This window comes from Sinocyclocheilus anshuiensis, unplaced genomic scaffold (assembly GCF_001515605.1).
Source record: "Sinocyclocheilus anshuiensis isolate Anshui unplaced genomic scaffold, SAMN03320099.WGS_v1.1 scaffold928, whole genome shotgun sequence".
Lineage (NCBI taxonomy): Eukaryota > Metazoa > Chordata > Actinopteri > Cypriniformes > Cyprinidae > Sinocyclocheilus > Sinocyclocheilus anshuiensis.
In genome coordinates this window covers 222,087-233,788 of record NW_015552531.1, presented here as the reverse complement: position 1 = coordinate 233,788, position 11,702 = coordinate 222,087, and the positions used below count along the sequence as shown (strand labels likewise).

General features: G+C 35.4%; 1 pseudogene; it reads right to left on the bottom strand.

The window, feature by feature from the left end:
- Window positions 1-9,166, bottom strand: part of LOC107663654 (cohesin subunit SA-1-like) — a 15,076-nt pseudogene extending 5,910 nt beyond the window's left edge.
- Window positions 9,167-11,702: the final 2,536 nt, after the last annotated feature.

Below are 11,702 nucleotides of genomic sequence, written 5' to 3'. Positions count from 1 at the left end.
GTCTTACGGGTTTGGAACAACATGAGGGTGAGTAATTAATGACAGAATTTTCATTTTTTGGTGAACTATCCCTTGAAGATTATAATTAAAGAACACCAGCAAAGCGTTTGTCAATGTTACTAAAATGCCTTTACTCACCTGCTCTTTGACTGGAGTGTTCACATTGGACAGGCACTGTTGGCAAACTGCTAGAAAAGACTTCACCACTCTCCTTAATGCCACAAGATCATCCTGCCCAGGAAACACATATGAACTCTGTCACACATAATTCTCAGAGAACATAAATAAATCAGACTTATGTACTTGGCAACTGCATATTATGGGGTCTACTGCACCTTTGATGGACATCCTTCAGTAATTTTCACCAGCTGCCACAGGATGGAGTAATGAGAGCACTGCAGAGCCTGGACAGCAATCTGACCACAAGACAAGAGAATAAAGATTCAACATTTAATGCACTGGGTTACAAAGGGCTATTCCATAATAAACATGTTACAACTCATTCCTAGTTATCAATATATGTGATACTTTTAAATTTAATATTGTTTATCAAGCTTTTCTTTTGGTTTTGTATACACTACAGTTCAAATGTTTGGGGTGAGAAAGTCTCTTCTGCTCACCAAGGCTGCATTTATTAGATGAAAATACAGTAAAAAAAAGTAATAATGTTAACTTTAATTAAAATAACTGTTTTCTATTTTAATATATTTGAAAATGTAACTTATTCATGTGATGCCAAAGGTTACTTTTAGCAGCCATTACTCCAGTTTTCAGAGTCACATAAGCCTTAAAAAAATCTTATTTTGCTGATTTAATGCTTAAGAAACATTTATTCTCAATGTTAAAAACAGTTGTGCTACTTAAATATTTTGTGGAAACCATCATGCATTTTTTTTAGGATTCTTGAATGAACAGCAAGTTCAAAAGGACAGCATTTATTTGAAATAAAAATATTTTGTAAGTTTGTGTTTCATGCCAGTTTATTCAGTGTTTTTAAATTAGAACGTTAAAATTCCATTGATCGCCATCCATTTTCATAGTTTAACACATTTACCTGCTCTGGCATGGAGCCCTGTTCAATCCCCATCTTCAACAATCGATAACAATTTTTGAAAAGGTCCCACTTTGTAAGGTCATGTGCACTGGAAAGCATACAAAACAAACCTGAATGTTCTGTAGACAGAAACAAATTCTGCATTTCAAAGACAAAATCAGAGGGAATTGATCTCTTACTTATGGAAAGCAGTGAGCTTCTTTAGCGTTGAAAGAACATTATAAATGTCATCATCATCTGCTTCATCACCCTAGAAATAAAGAAATGAACAAAGACAGAATATAATATCAAATGCATAAAGGCCAGTCACTAATATTCATATATGAGATGAAAAAGCACTTAAATGAAGCTGCTCTTTCACCTCCTGCAGCAGGTCTTCAACTGAGTGAGCGAATCTGTCCATGAGCTCGTCGATGAGTTGGCTGCGAGCAATGTCCACGCGGTTCATGATGGTGTATTCTTCACTGCACAAGATGCTGTAAGTCTTGCTACATGCCTCCAGAACCTCCATCTCAGCGTGCTTCTCCACCACCACCCGGATCTGCTTCAGTAGGGCATCCAGATGCTAAACACAGCCAGAAAGACTCAGGAATAAATATCAGAAAACAACTAAACACTTGACTGAAACACAATGTGTCAGTCTAAATTTTTATGTCACAGTAGTAAGAACTCCAACAGACCTTTTCCATTCGTCCTGAACTGTAGACTTCAAGATCAAAGTACAGAGGGACCTGAAGGAGGTTTGCCACCTTTTCAGAATCAGCCTGGTACTAAAGGCAAAAGCAAAACAAATATGAAGCATTTTTCCTGTAACATTCAAAGTCATTCGTTTCAGCATCTTTATGCCATCACAAGCTAGTTTTGATGTTTTAGTTACGTATGTTTGTTTACATTTATGCATGTATATTCACTACCAGTCAAAATTATGAAATATTATTACAATTTAAAATCATTCTAAAATGCTGATTCAAGAAATATTTGTTCAAGAATGTTGAAAACAGTTGTGTTGCTTAATATTTTTGTGGAAACCATTAAACTTTTTTTAGGATTCTTTGAAGAACAAAGTTCAAAATAACAGAATTATTTGAAAAATACATATTTTTTAACATTATACATTTCTTTACTGTCACATTTAATCAATTTAATGCATCCTTGCATGTTTAATTTCATTTTAAAACAAACGCAGATTTCTTGAGCAACAATTCAGCATATTAGAATGATTTCTGAAGGATCAGGTGACGCTGAAAACTGGAGTAATGACAGCTGAAAACTGAATAAAATACATTTTAAAATTACAATAGGATACAGTTGTTTTAAATAGCAATGATTTTTTTTTCTGTTTTTACTGTATTTTTGATCAAATAAATGCACACACCGGTAGTGTGTCATAAAAATAGGAAGAAGGGAAACCATCAATGGATTATGTGCCACGTCACATTGAACGCCTCAAGTGTAGACAGCTCGATTTGATTATAATAAAAGCAATTTGGTTCTGTTTTGAATGTACAGTTGTTTTGAAAACTATATTGTAAGGATATTCTCCTGCCTCATGAACTTTACTGACATTACTGGATTTTGGTACTTTACCTTCGAAAGCAGCATGGGCAGAGCAACAATCAAGTGTTCAGTCAGTCTGTTCTTATCGTCAATCTGTGTCTTCTTCTCTTTGGCAGTGAGCACCTGAGGGACGCGCAGAAGAACAACAGAAAGTCTTTAAACCTAGAATCTACGTATAATATGTTTACAGTAAATACCAATTCTAAGACAACTTACCCTCTTTCCTGTTCCTCTGCCCACAGGCGGATGAGCTTCAGCTGCCTGTCTGATGGTACAGACCATGAGCTCGATCAGTGCGCTCTCATGCCGGTCTCCCAACACTACGAAAAAACCCCCACAATCAGACAGGACTAATGAGCAACAAGAGATACATGCTAGTCTCATCCAGAGAGATCTGAAATAAATGTGGGTGGCTGTACCCTCTTCCCCCTGCACAGGGTCCTCCAGCAGTAGCTCGACCATGCAGTCCCAATCTTTCAGCAGTTCCTGTGAGCTGTCCCACAGACTGTCCACTAGGTACGCTGCATGCTCGTGAAGCTACCATACAAGACAGGAGGATGGTTAGATAAACAGCAATCACTAGTGTTTGGGAAAATATTAGGAGCTAAGAACTGGCTTTCTTTTATGAAGCTGGGATTTTAATTCAATTGGCCACGTCCCAAAGGAAGTTGAATTAAAATTTGAATAAAAACAGGGTTCCTACATATTTTCCATTTCAAAACTCCATACTTTTCCAGACTGAAATTTCCAAACCTCTCAGTAGATTTTCAGACCATATTTAACAAAAATGGTTCATACAGAATTATTTCCAGCTTTATATTTGGTATATAGTAGTCATCTGTAAATATTTTTATTTTCTCAGGGTTTTTTTCATTGATTTTCTCGAAGTGACAACATACAGAGCCCCTATATAAAAAAAATAAAAAAAATAAAAATAATATTTTTATTTTCTCAGGGTTTTTTTCATTGATTTTCTCGAAGTGACAACATACAGAGCCCCTATATAAAAAAATAAAAAAATAAAAAAATAAAAAAAAGACTTTTGTATGCACACAAGGAACTTTTTTGTGCCCTCAAGACACTATTCACATGCGCATAGGAATTTTTTCATGCTTACGTATTACAATTTCTACAATTCTGTGCATCACTGCCATCTTACTATGAATAAAACGAGAGCATGGACGCACATGAATTAACAGAGATGATTTGGCTTTCCTTATGGTAGTACCTCTAATATCAATGCCTAATGTCCAATTTAACATCCTCTGTGGTGGCGGAGAAACCATGACACGAAATGGGCTGATGGCATAATACAGCTGTGTGCATTGTCCTATTTGCCAATTTCAACGGTCTATAAAAAAAGACTGGTTCTGTAAAAAAAAAAAAGTTCAAAATTTGGCTTTTGTTAGGGCAGTATGTCATATTTCAAGGCTTTAGGTCTCTTTAACGCATACTCTGTGGAGGCCAAGAAACCACACCGCGAAATGGGCTAATGGCACAATAGGTGACTCAGTGTGCATTGTCCTATATGCCAAGTTTAAAATCTGTACATTTTATTTTTTTGCAAAGGTCCTTGAGGCCATGTAATATGGTGCTATGAATATCATGAGATGAAACCCAAAACGCTTATAACCTGCATTTTTCATAATGAAAAAATGCACCTTGAATTCATAGTCAAGTTTGACAAACACTAACAAATCGATAAACAGCTGCCATGAAAACACACTTTTTGCATGATAAATTTATTTTCAGTACATTCTTAATTTTCTATTATAAAAAAAACCCAACAACAACTAAATAGGAGCAAAAGTCCGGAAATGCAAATATTTTTCCATACTTTTCCAGACCTGGAAATTACTTAAATCAAATTCCATGCTTTTCCAAACCGTGTAGGAACCCTGTGAAAATGACAAGCTTTACAGAACTGCAATCATACAAAGATTTAGTAGCAAAATTTAACTGATTAATTATGACTAATTGTCATAATTAAATAAACTGTTAATAATGCAGGATACATACACAGGATTCTGAACTGATTACAAATATTTTCTTAAAATTAAGTTCAATTAAGTTCAAAATTAAGTTCAAAAAGTAAATTAAGGCCATCAAAATGGATTTTAATTTGTACCACAAAAAGTCCATTACATTGTTATCAATACCTTATAAAAAGTAATCAAGTAAAATTAAACTAAATATAAATATATAACAAAAATTTAAATTGAAAAATGAATAAAATTAATAATATTGACAAACAAATTCACTGTAATTTAGAACTGGGAAAAATAAATGACTCACTATGGTCCATAAAAGAAAAGTTAATTTTATTAAGGTTATTTTCTAAAATATATTACACTTATCACTGTGGGCATTAAACAGGAATTATTAATATAATTTAATGCTTAGAAATACCCCATGTGTTCTACTTTCTTGAATTCCAATTCTGCATCCTGTTTGTTACCACAGTTTGAATTTAATTTTAATTTCTTGGCACACATCCCTTTGTAAATAAGGAAATCAAATTCTAAGTGAAGGAATGAGCTAATAAATGAATGTCTGGTGAATACAGGATGAGACCCGCTTATAAAACCACCAAAAAAATATTAATTTTTCTCACCTCACTCTCCAGGAAGAAAAGCACTAGCATTCATGCCTGCTGAACAACCTGCAGCCAGACACAACAACCAACTGATCAAAACATTTGAGGAGTTTACTGTGCTGTCTTCATGTTTAAAAGAGTAACATGTGGCTGTCAAAAACACATTCATTCATCTCACTTTCTATGAAGGAACTCTCCAGCTGCTACAGCAACAGGACGATGAGCTGAATACACTAGATGGTAGACGTTCTCACAGTCATCATTAGACAGAGCATCCTCACTACCACTAGAGGAGGAATAAAACAAGATAGATGAGAGAGATTTAAGGATGTGGAAAGATGTGAGAGATGGAAGAAAGAGTCATAAAAGAGAAATCTTAAGAAACACAGGAGAGGCTATGTAAGGAACTCTTCTTTCTAATTATACACTATATTTTTATGTTATTATTATTCTATAATATAATAATTTTATTACTACATTATATTCTGTTTAATAATGCTCTCTACTGTAATAATCCTCTCTAATGTAATATCATATAATATAATACAATATTTAACATAGCCATGGAGTCAAAGAATCTCAAAACATAAAGATTGCATAAAAAATACTTACTGCAGAATCAAAGTGACAAGTCGTATGGCCTCTACTGCCACATCATACTCTTTATCCAGTGTCATGGACACAATACGGTCCTGAGAGGAAGGAAGTGACATCATGACGTTTCCAAACTGATGCCTACAGCACTCAGGCACATTTTGAAAATTGTAATGGAGAGATATAATAAAAGCTGTCATAGAGTATTCAGAATTGTGTGTATATATATATATATATATATATATATTACCTTAAATCGATTGGTGAAGAGCTCAAGTTTGGGGAAAAGCTCTCTGTTGGTGTAGAGAGTCTGAAGGGCCTTTAGACATTTGAGTCGAACTTCACCTTGCTGTAAAGGATTACATTTTAAACATTTAAAAAAATCTAGATCAACAATATTTAATCTAGTATATATCATTTATAATTTATGTTATGCTTGATAGTTATTAACGCACAGAGAAATAAATACATACTCTGTCATGTAGCGTCCAACCCACATACTTCAAGTAACTGTCATTGAGAAAAGCATCACTGTATAACTTCATCCAAACGCCAATCTCTTCTATGCAAATAGCTCTAATTTCTGCTATGGCATCCCTGAAAGAAATCAAGTGACGTGACATGTGACATGTGGCCAAGTATGGTGACCCATACTTGGAATTAGTGCTCTGCATTTATCCCATCCAAAGTGCACACACACAGCAGTGAACACACACACACCGTGAACACACACCCAGAGCAGTGGGTCACAATAGCATAAGAGAACACAATATGAAATTCATAGGATTATGCAACATATTGACTAATTGGTTTCTAGTAATTTGTGATTATTGGATAAGGATTTCTAAAAATCAGTTTGATTCTGACTAACTAATAAATCATTCAGACTATGATTAGTGAAATGGTTTGACTTTGACATTGAAAAGAACAATTTGCTCACAAATGGGCTTCTACCTGCTACTTGTATGCCACTAACCTGTAACGGTGAACAAAAATACCCTTGAAGATTGAGTTCATCATGTTCTCAATCTCATCTTGGTTTTCTTGTAGCTAGAAGATGAAATAAACAAGAAAACAGATTGAAAATCTAATTCATGAGACAGCAGAACAAAACTTGGAAGAAAAGGAAGCCATCTCACCTCTTTCCTCTTCTCCAGCAGCAGTTCCAGCTTCTCGTTGGCTCTTTTCCCTGCCACCTTATTCCGTTCTGCCTCATACTGCCTCTGTGTGTTATCCTGATTGATGCTCAGGTTCAGAGCAACATTTACCAGTGCTGTCATCAGTTTCATTGCTGCAGCAGAAACAAGACACGAGACAGAAATTAATAACTCATCTGCAGTATCGGGTATGACTTGAAGGTCAATGGAGAAGGACTGACCTGCCAGCGTGCTGGTATGTCTGAAGGCTCGGACCTGTGAGTCTGAGAGCCCAGTGAGCAGAGAAATTACAGTGTCCATCATGTATTCATCATAGATAATGCTGTACTGGCACTGACGGATCAGAACCATGATGAACTCGCAAAAGTTATATCGGAATTTCTTCCATTGCGGCCCTGCCATTGTGAGAGGGTAGTCGCCACTGTCCTGGATTAGACGAGTAGAGAAATTCATTCATTCATTTACATTTAAGAATTTAGGTGGAAAAAATATGGTCAAAAATAATAACAAACCTCATCAAACTCCTCTGTCATCTTTCTGATAATTTCAGCGTTCTGCATGTTCCTGAACATCTCAATCCTTACAGTGCCTGTGATTGTTTTTGAAATAAATTAATACTTTTATTCAGCAAGTATGCATTGAAATTGATCAAAAGGCTTTTATAATGATACAAAAGACATCAAATAAATGCTGTTCTTTTGAACCTTCTATTTATCATAGAATCCTGAAAAAAAATAAAATGTATCATGGATTGCACAAAAATTAAGCAGCACAACTGTCAAACATTGATAATAAGACGAAATGTTTCACCAAATCAGCATATTAGAATGAATTCCAAAGGATAATGTGACACTGAAGATTGGAGTAATGGCCATCACAGGAATAAATTCCATTTTAAAATATATTAAAAATAGAACATTTTAAAAACTGCTATAAAATTTGACTATCACAGTTTTACAGTATTTTGGAGCAAATAAATGCTTTTCAAAACCATTAAAAATGATAAAAAAATAAAAATCTTTCCAATCCCAAACTTTTAAATAGTAGAGTAACTGCAGATTCCTATCCCTATTTAAATCAGTTTTAATTAATCATGATTCTCGAAGCATCTAATTTTTTCATCAACAGCATATGAGCTTGGTGATTTAAGGGGCTGGTTGCCAAATCTTGTTTTCTGAGGCTGTACATAGGAATCAGGTGATACGTTGAGTTTCACGATTGTGATTCCTCTGTAAATACATGTATCACCTTATTATTAATATATATGTTGGTGCATATAGATGTACCTAAATATAGATGTAATTTAATTTAAAATTACTTTGACACTTTGAAATTACTTTGATACACCCTAAATCCTATGATTGCAATTGACCATAATTCATAGCTTTAAAAAAAAGCAACATTGGAACTTTATTGAGAAATAAATGAGATAAATTACCTTTACAGCCAGAACAGTGAATGAAAAAGTTGATTAGATCTAGGAGTGCAAGGTCTCTGTCTTGCTTGTAAGCTTCAATCCAGTCATCAATGACGGACTGGAAACAAATGCAAAGAAAAACAACAGTCACTTAATTCCATCTCAAATAGACAGAGACAGACAGACAGACACTTGGCGTGTTGCGTTTTACCTGCATGGCACTTTTGCCTTGTTTGACCACCTCAAACAGAGTGCTGGGGTCTGTGCCTTCTCCATTCTGATGGGCCACTCCATTCGGCCTCCTCCCACCTTTATCAACCGGAGACCTTCGGGCCTTCTTACTAGCCGCCTGGCAAAAAAAAAGAAAAGAGAGAGATCAGAAAGAGTGGCTGACACCATGCATTTAGGGTTAAAATGAATGCAATCAGTTGATCTGCTCAGCAGTGGTGGTCTTACTCCTTGTTTTCCAGGTCTGCCTCTCTTTTTCTTGCCCTTTCCCTCCCCAGAGTCATCCAGCTCACTGACGCTCATGCTCAGACTCACAGTGTCGCCTTGTCCGTCATTTGACGAGTCCCTGCACAGCGTAATGCAAATGCTTATTAACATTTTTGTGCACATTTATATTAGTGCCCATCATTTTAAAGTGTTTACTTACTGCAACACAGGAAAGTCTGAGTTGATCATGTTGTGTCTTCTGACAAAACTAGGAGACTTCTAAAGATGAATCACCCAGTGAGAACGTGAATGTTTGCGATTCTTCAGTTCAGGCCCAGAATGCTTCAGACCACATAACCTGAAAATTGAGAGAAAACAGAAGCTCAGATCAGTATGCTATGAAGCATAATTACATGCAGATAAATGCAAAACAGTACAAAACGCTTATTGAGCAGTAAAGCAATTTTGTACACAATATGACATAAGCAGCTTGGTAACTGCCATTTATCCGATTTTATACATTTTTTTTTTTTTATAAATGTAATAAAAAGTTAATTTCTATATTTAAATACTTTTTTAAATAATATAAAATAAAGAAAAAAATGTATACATAAAAATAAAACCAAAATTGCCATTTTAAAGCATAAAAAAATAGTAACATCACATAGCCACTAGGGACAGCACAACCCATGATTTTCAATGAAACTATAATCTAGGATCAAAACCACAAAAATATGCAACAACTTCAAATGCAATCATAATGAATACTTATTTATTACAGCAAAATAACTTTTGTCTTAATCACTTGTACTTGAGGCAAAACAAACTTATATTACATTTGACAAAAGAAACACTGCCATTAGGGGGCATCCCAAGCATGGCTTTTCCCGGTTGCTGTGGAAACAGCAGAAAGGGATGCAGATAGGATGGCTAAACACATTTATGTCAAGTTGAGATGGGATGTATACGGATCTAAATTAGATTAGACAATATCTGCGCTATTTGACAATATGAAAAGCAGATATTTCCATCTCAGTCTGATTTAGAAAATGCACTTGGATGCATCTTCACACATGATTTGATCTTAACCAACACAAGATGGCTCTCCACCCCCAGAGGAGACTTTCCACACTGTAGTAATAGATGTTTCTGTGGATATTGAGGATTCAAAATGCTTGAATCACCACACGTAACCGTGAAACAGACATATGGATGAAGTTCAACAGGACTATAGGCTGGAATTCCCTACATACAGGGTTTTCAAAACCAAACTGCTGTCAGATGGTATTCTAAGAAAATAAAACCCCTTACTTTGCATCTGTAATGCTCCCCTCCCCCATACAGATTTGGATATCTCAGTAAATATGGCCCAGGCCGAAACTCTGGGCTTGTGCTCCGGAAAAAGACTACGCAGTTTTGTCAAACTCAACAGCTGACCGTTACAAAATCACACCAGAGAAGGGCAGCAGACACATAAGACAAACAAATACAGATTAAAATGTTATTCTTGCACAAATTGCACTAGTTTGGCAAACATGCTATTTTTCTCTGATGAGTAAGTGTTAAGTATAGTATGTACTGAGGGTAGAGCTCAGGAAAGAAAAGGTCATTTACACCTCAGCGGTGAAGGCTGGTGACAGTAAAGAGCGTAAAGAGAGCTGAATCCTTTTGGGAATACTAGAATATGAATGTCAATGTCAGCAATATATAATGGAGGAACATTCACAAGTTCAATGGCTCATGGTAAAAGATAATTTATTTCAAATGACTCTCTACTTCTACTATGAGCAGCCAATCTGAAACTATTTTCCAATCTTCTGGTATTTAAAGGTGCAGTGTGGAATTTTTGCAGCAGTAGAACTAAACTGAAAAAAAGATTGTTTCTACAAAAGGTTTTCCAAACTTGCTATTGTTATTACCAAACAGGTTGCCCCATCCTAAACTCACACAACCAAATGTCTTTTTATGGTCAGTCAGTCAAGATTGGCATCTTGGTAACACCCCCACGTAGCCATTATAAGTCATACAAGTACATTTCCTGTTAATCAGATAAAAATAGACGAAAACATTCAAAACTAATATCAGTTTTTTAGCTAAAGATAACAACAACAACAACAACATACAATGCCTCCGTGAATGCCTGTTCTTTTAACCTGCATATTGAGTGTTACTATATCTACAATTTTTTATATTCCTATAATCATCATCTCCTCTTCATATAAAGTCTCTAAAGCTCTCTGATTTCAGTTACAAATATCAAAGAATATTATAGAATATCAAGATTTTGTAGAAACATTCCATTTACAGTCAGAAATGATTCATTTATTCTGCAATGATTATTCAGCAAAAGTGTCCAATAACATTGGAGTTATAAATAGGTGTTCAGATGACGGCTCTCATGAATCGACACAGCATGTTAAATAAAACAGTATGCAAGAACAGGCTACTTCATCTCATGTGAATGTACATTGGTTTTTGTCAAAAGTACTATTCTTTTTTTCATATAAAACTTTTTACTGAGAGAAAATTTACTTGAAACATAAGAGAAACCATTTACCTGAAAGAAACATGCATTACATTTCTATTCAAAACATAAACCGAAGAGATATACAAAAGATCATATAGGGGTCAAGATGAATTGGTCCTCACGATGAGGTCAAATTGGAAAAAGAAGTGTAGATGTGGCCAGTAATGGCCTTGCACAGAACAACCCCTGGAAGCAACTCAATGGATCAGTGAATGTGCTAATGGGCCTGCAGCTTCTCATTGAGCTGGTAGAGCAAGCAGCACAGATTCATTAGAGTCTGGGGACACACTATTAAATGGTTTGCACTGTATGATGACAGTCAAATGAGGCTATTCTTGGCACTGGCTGGGTGAGATGCTTTTAAA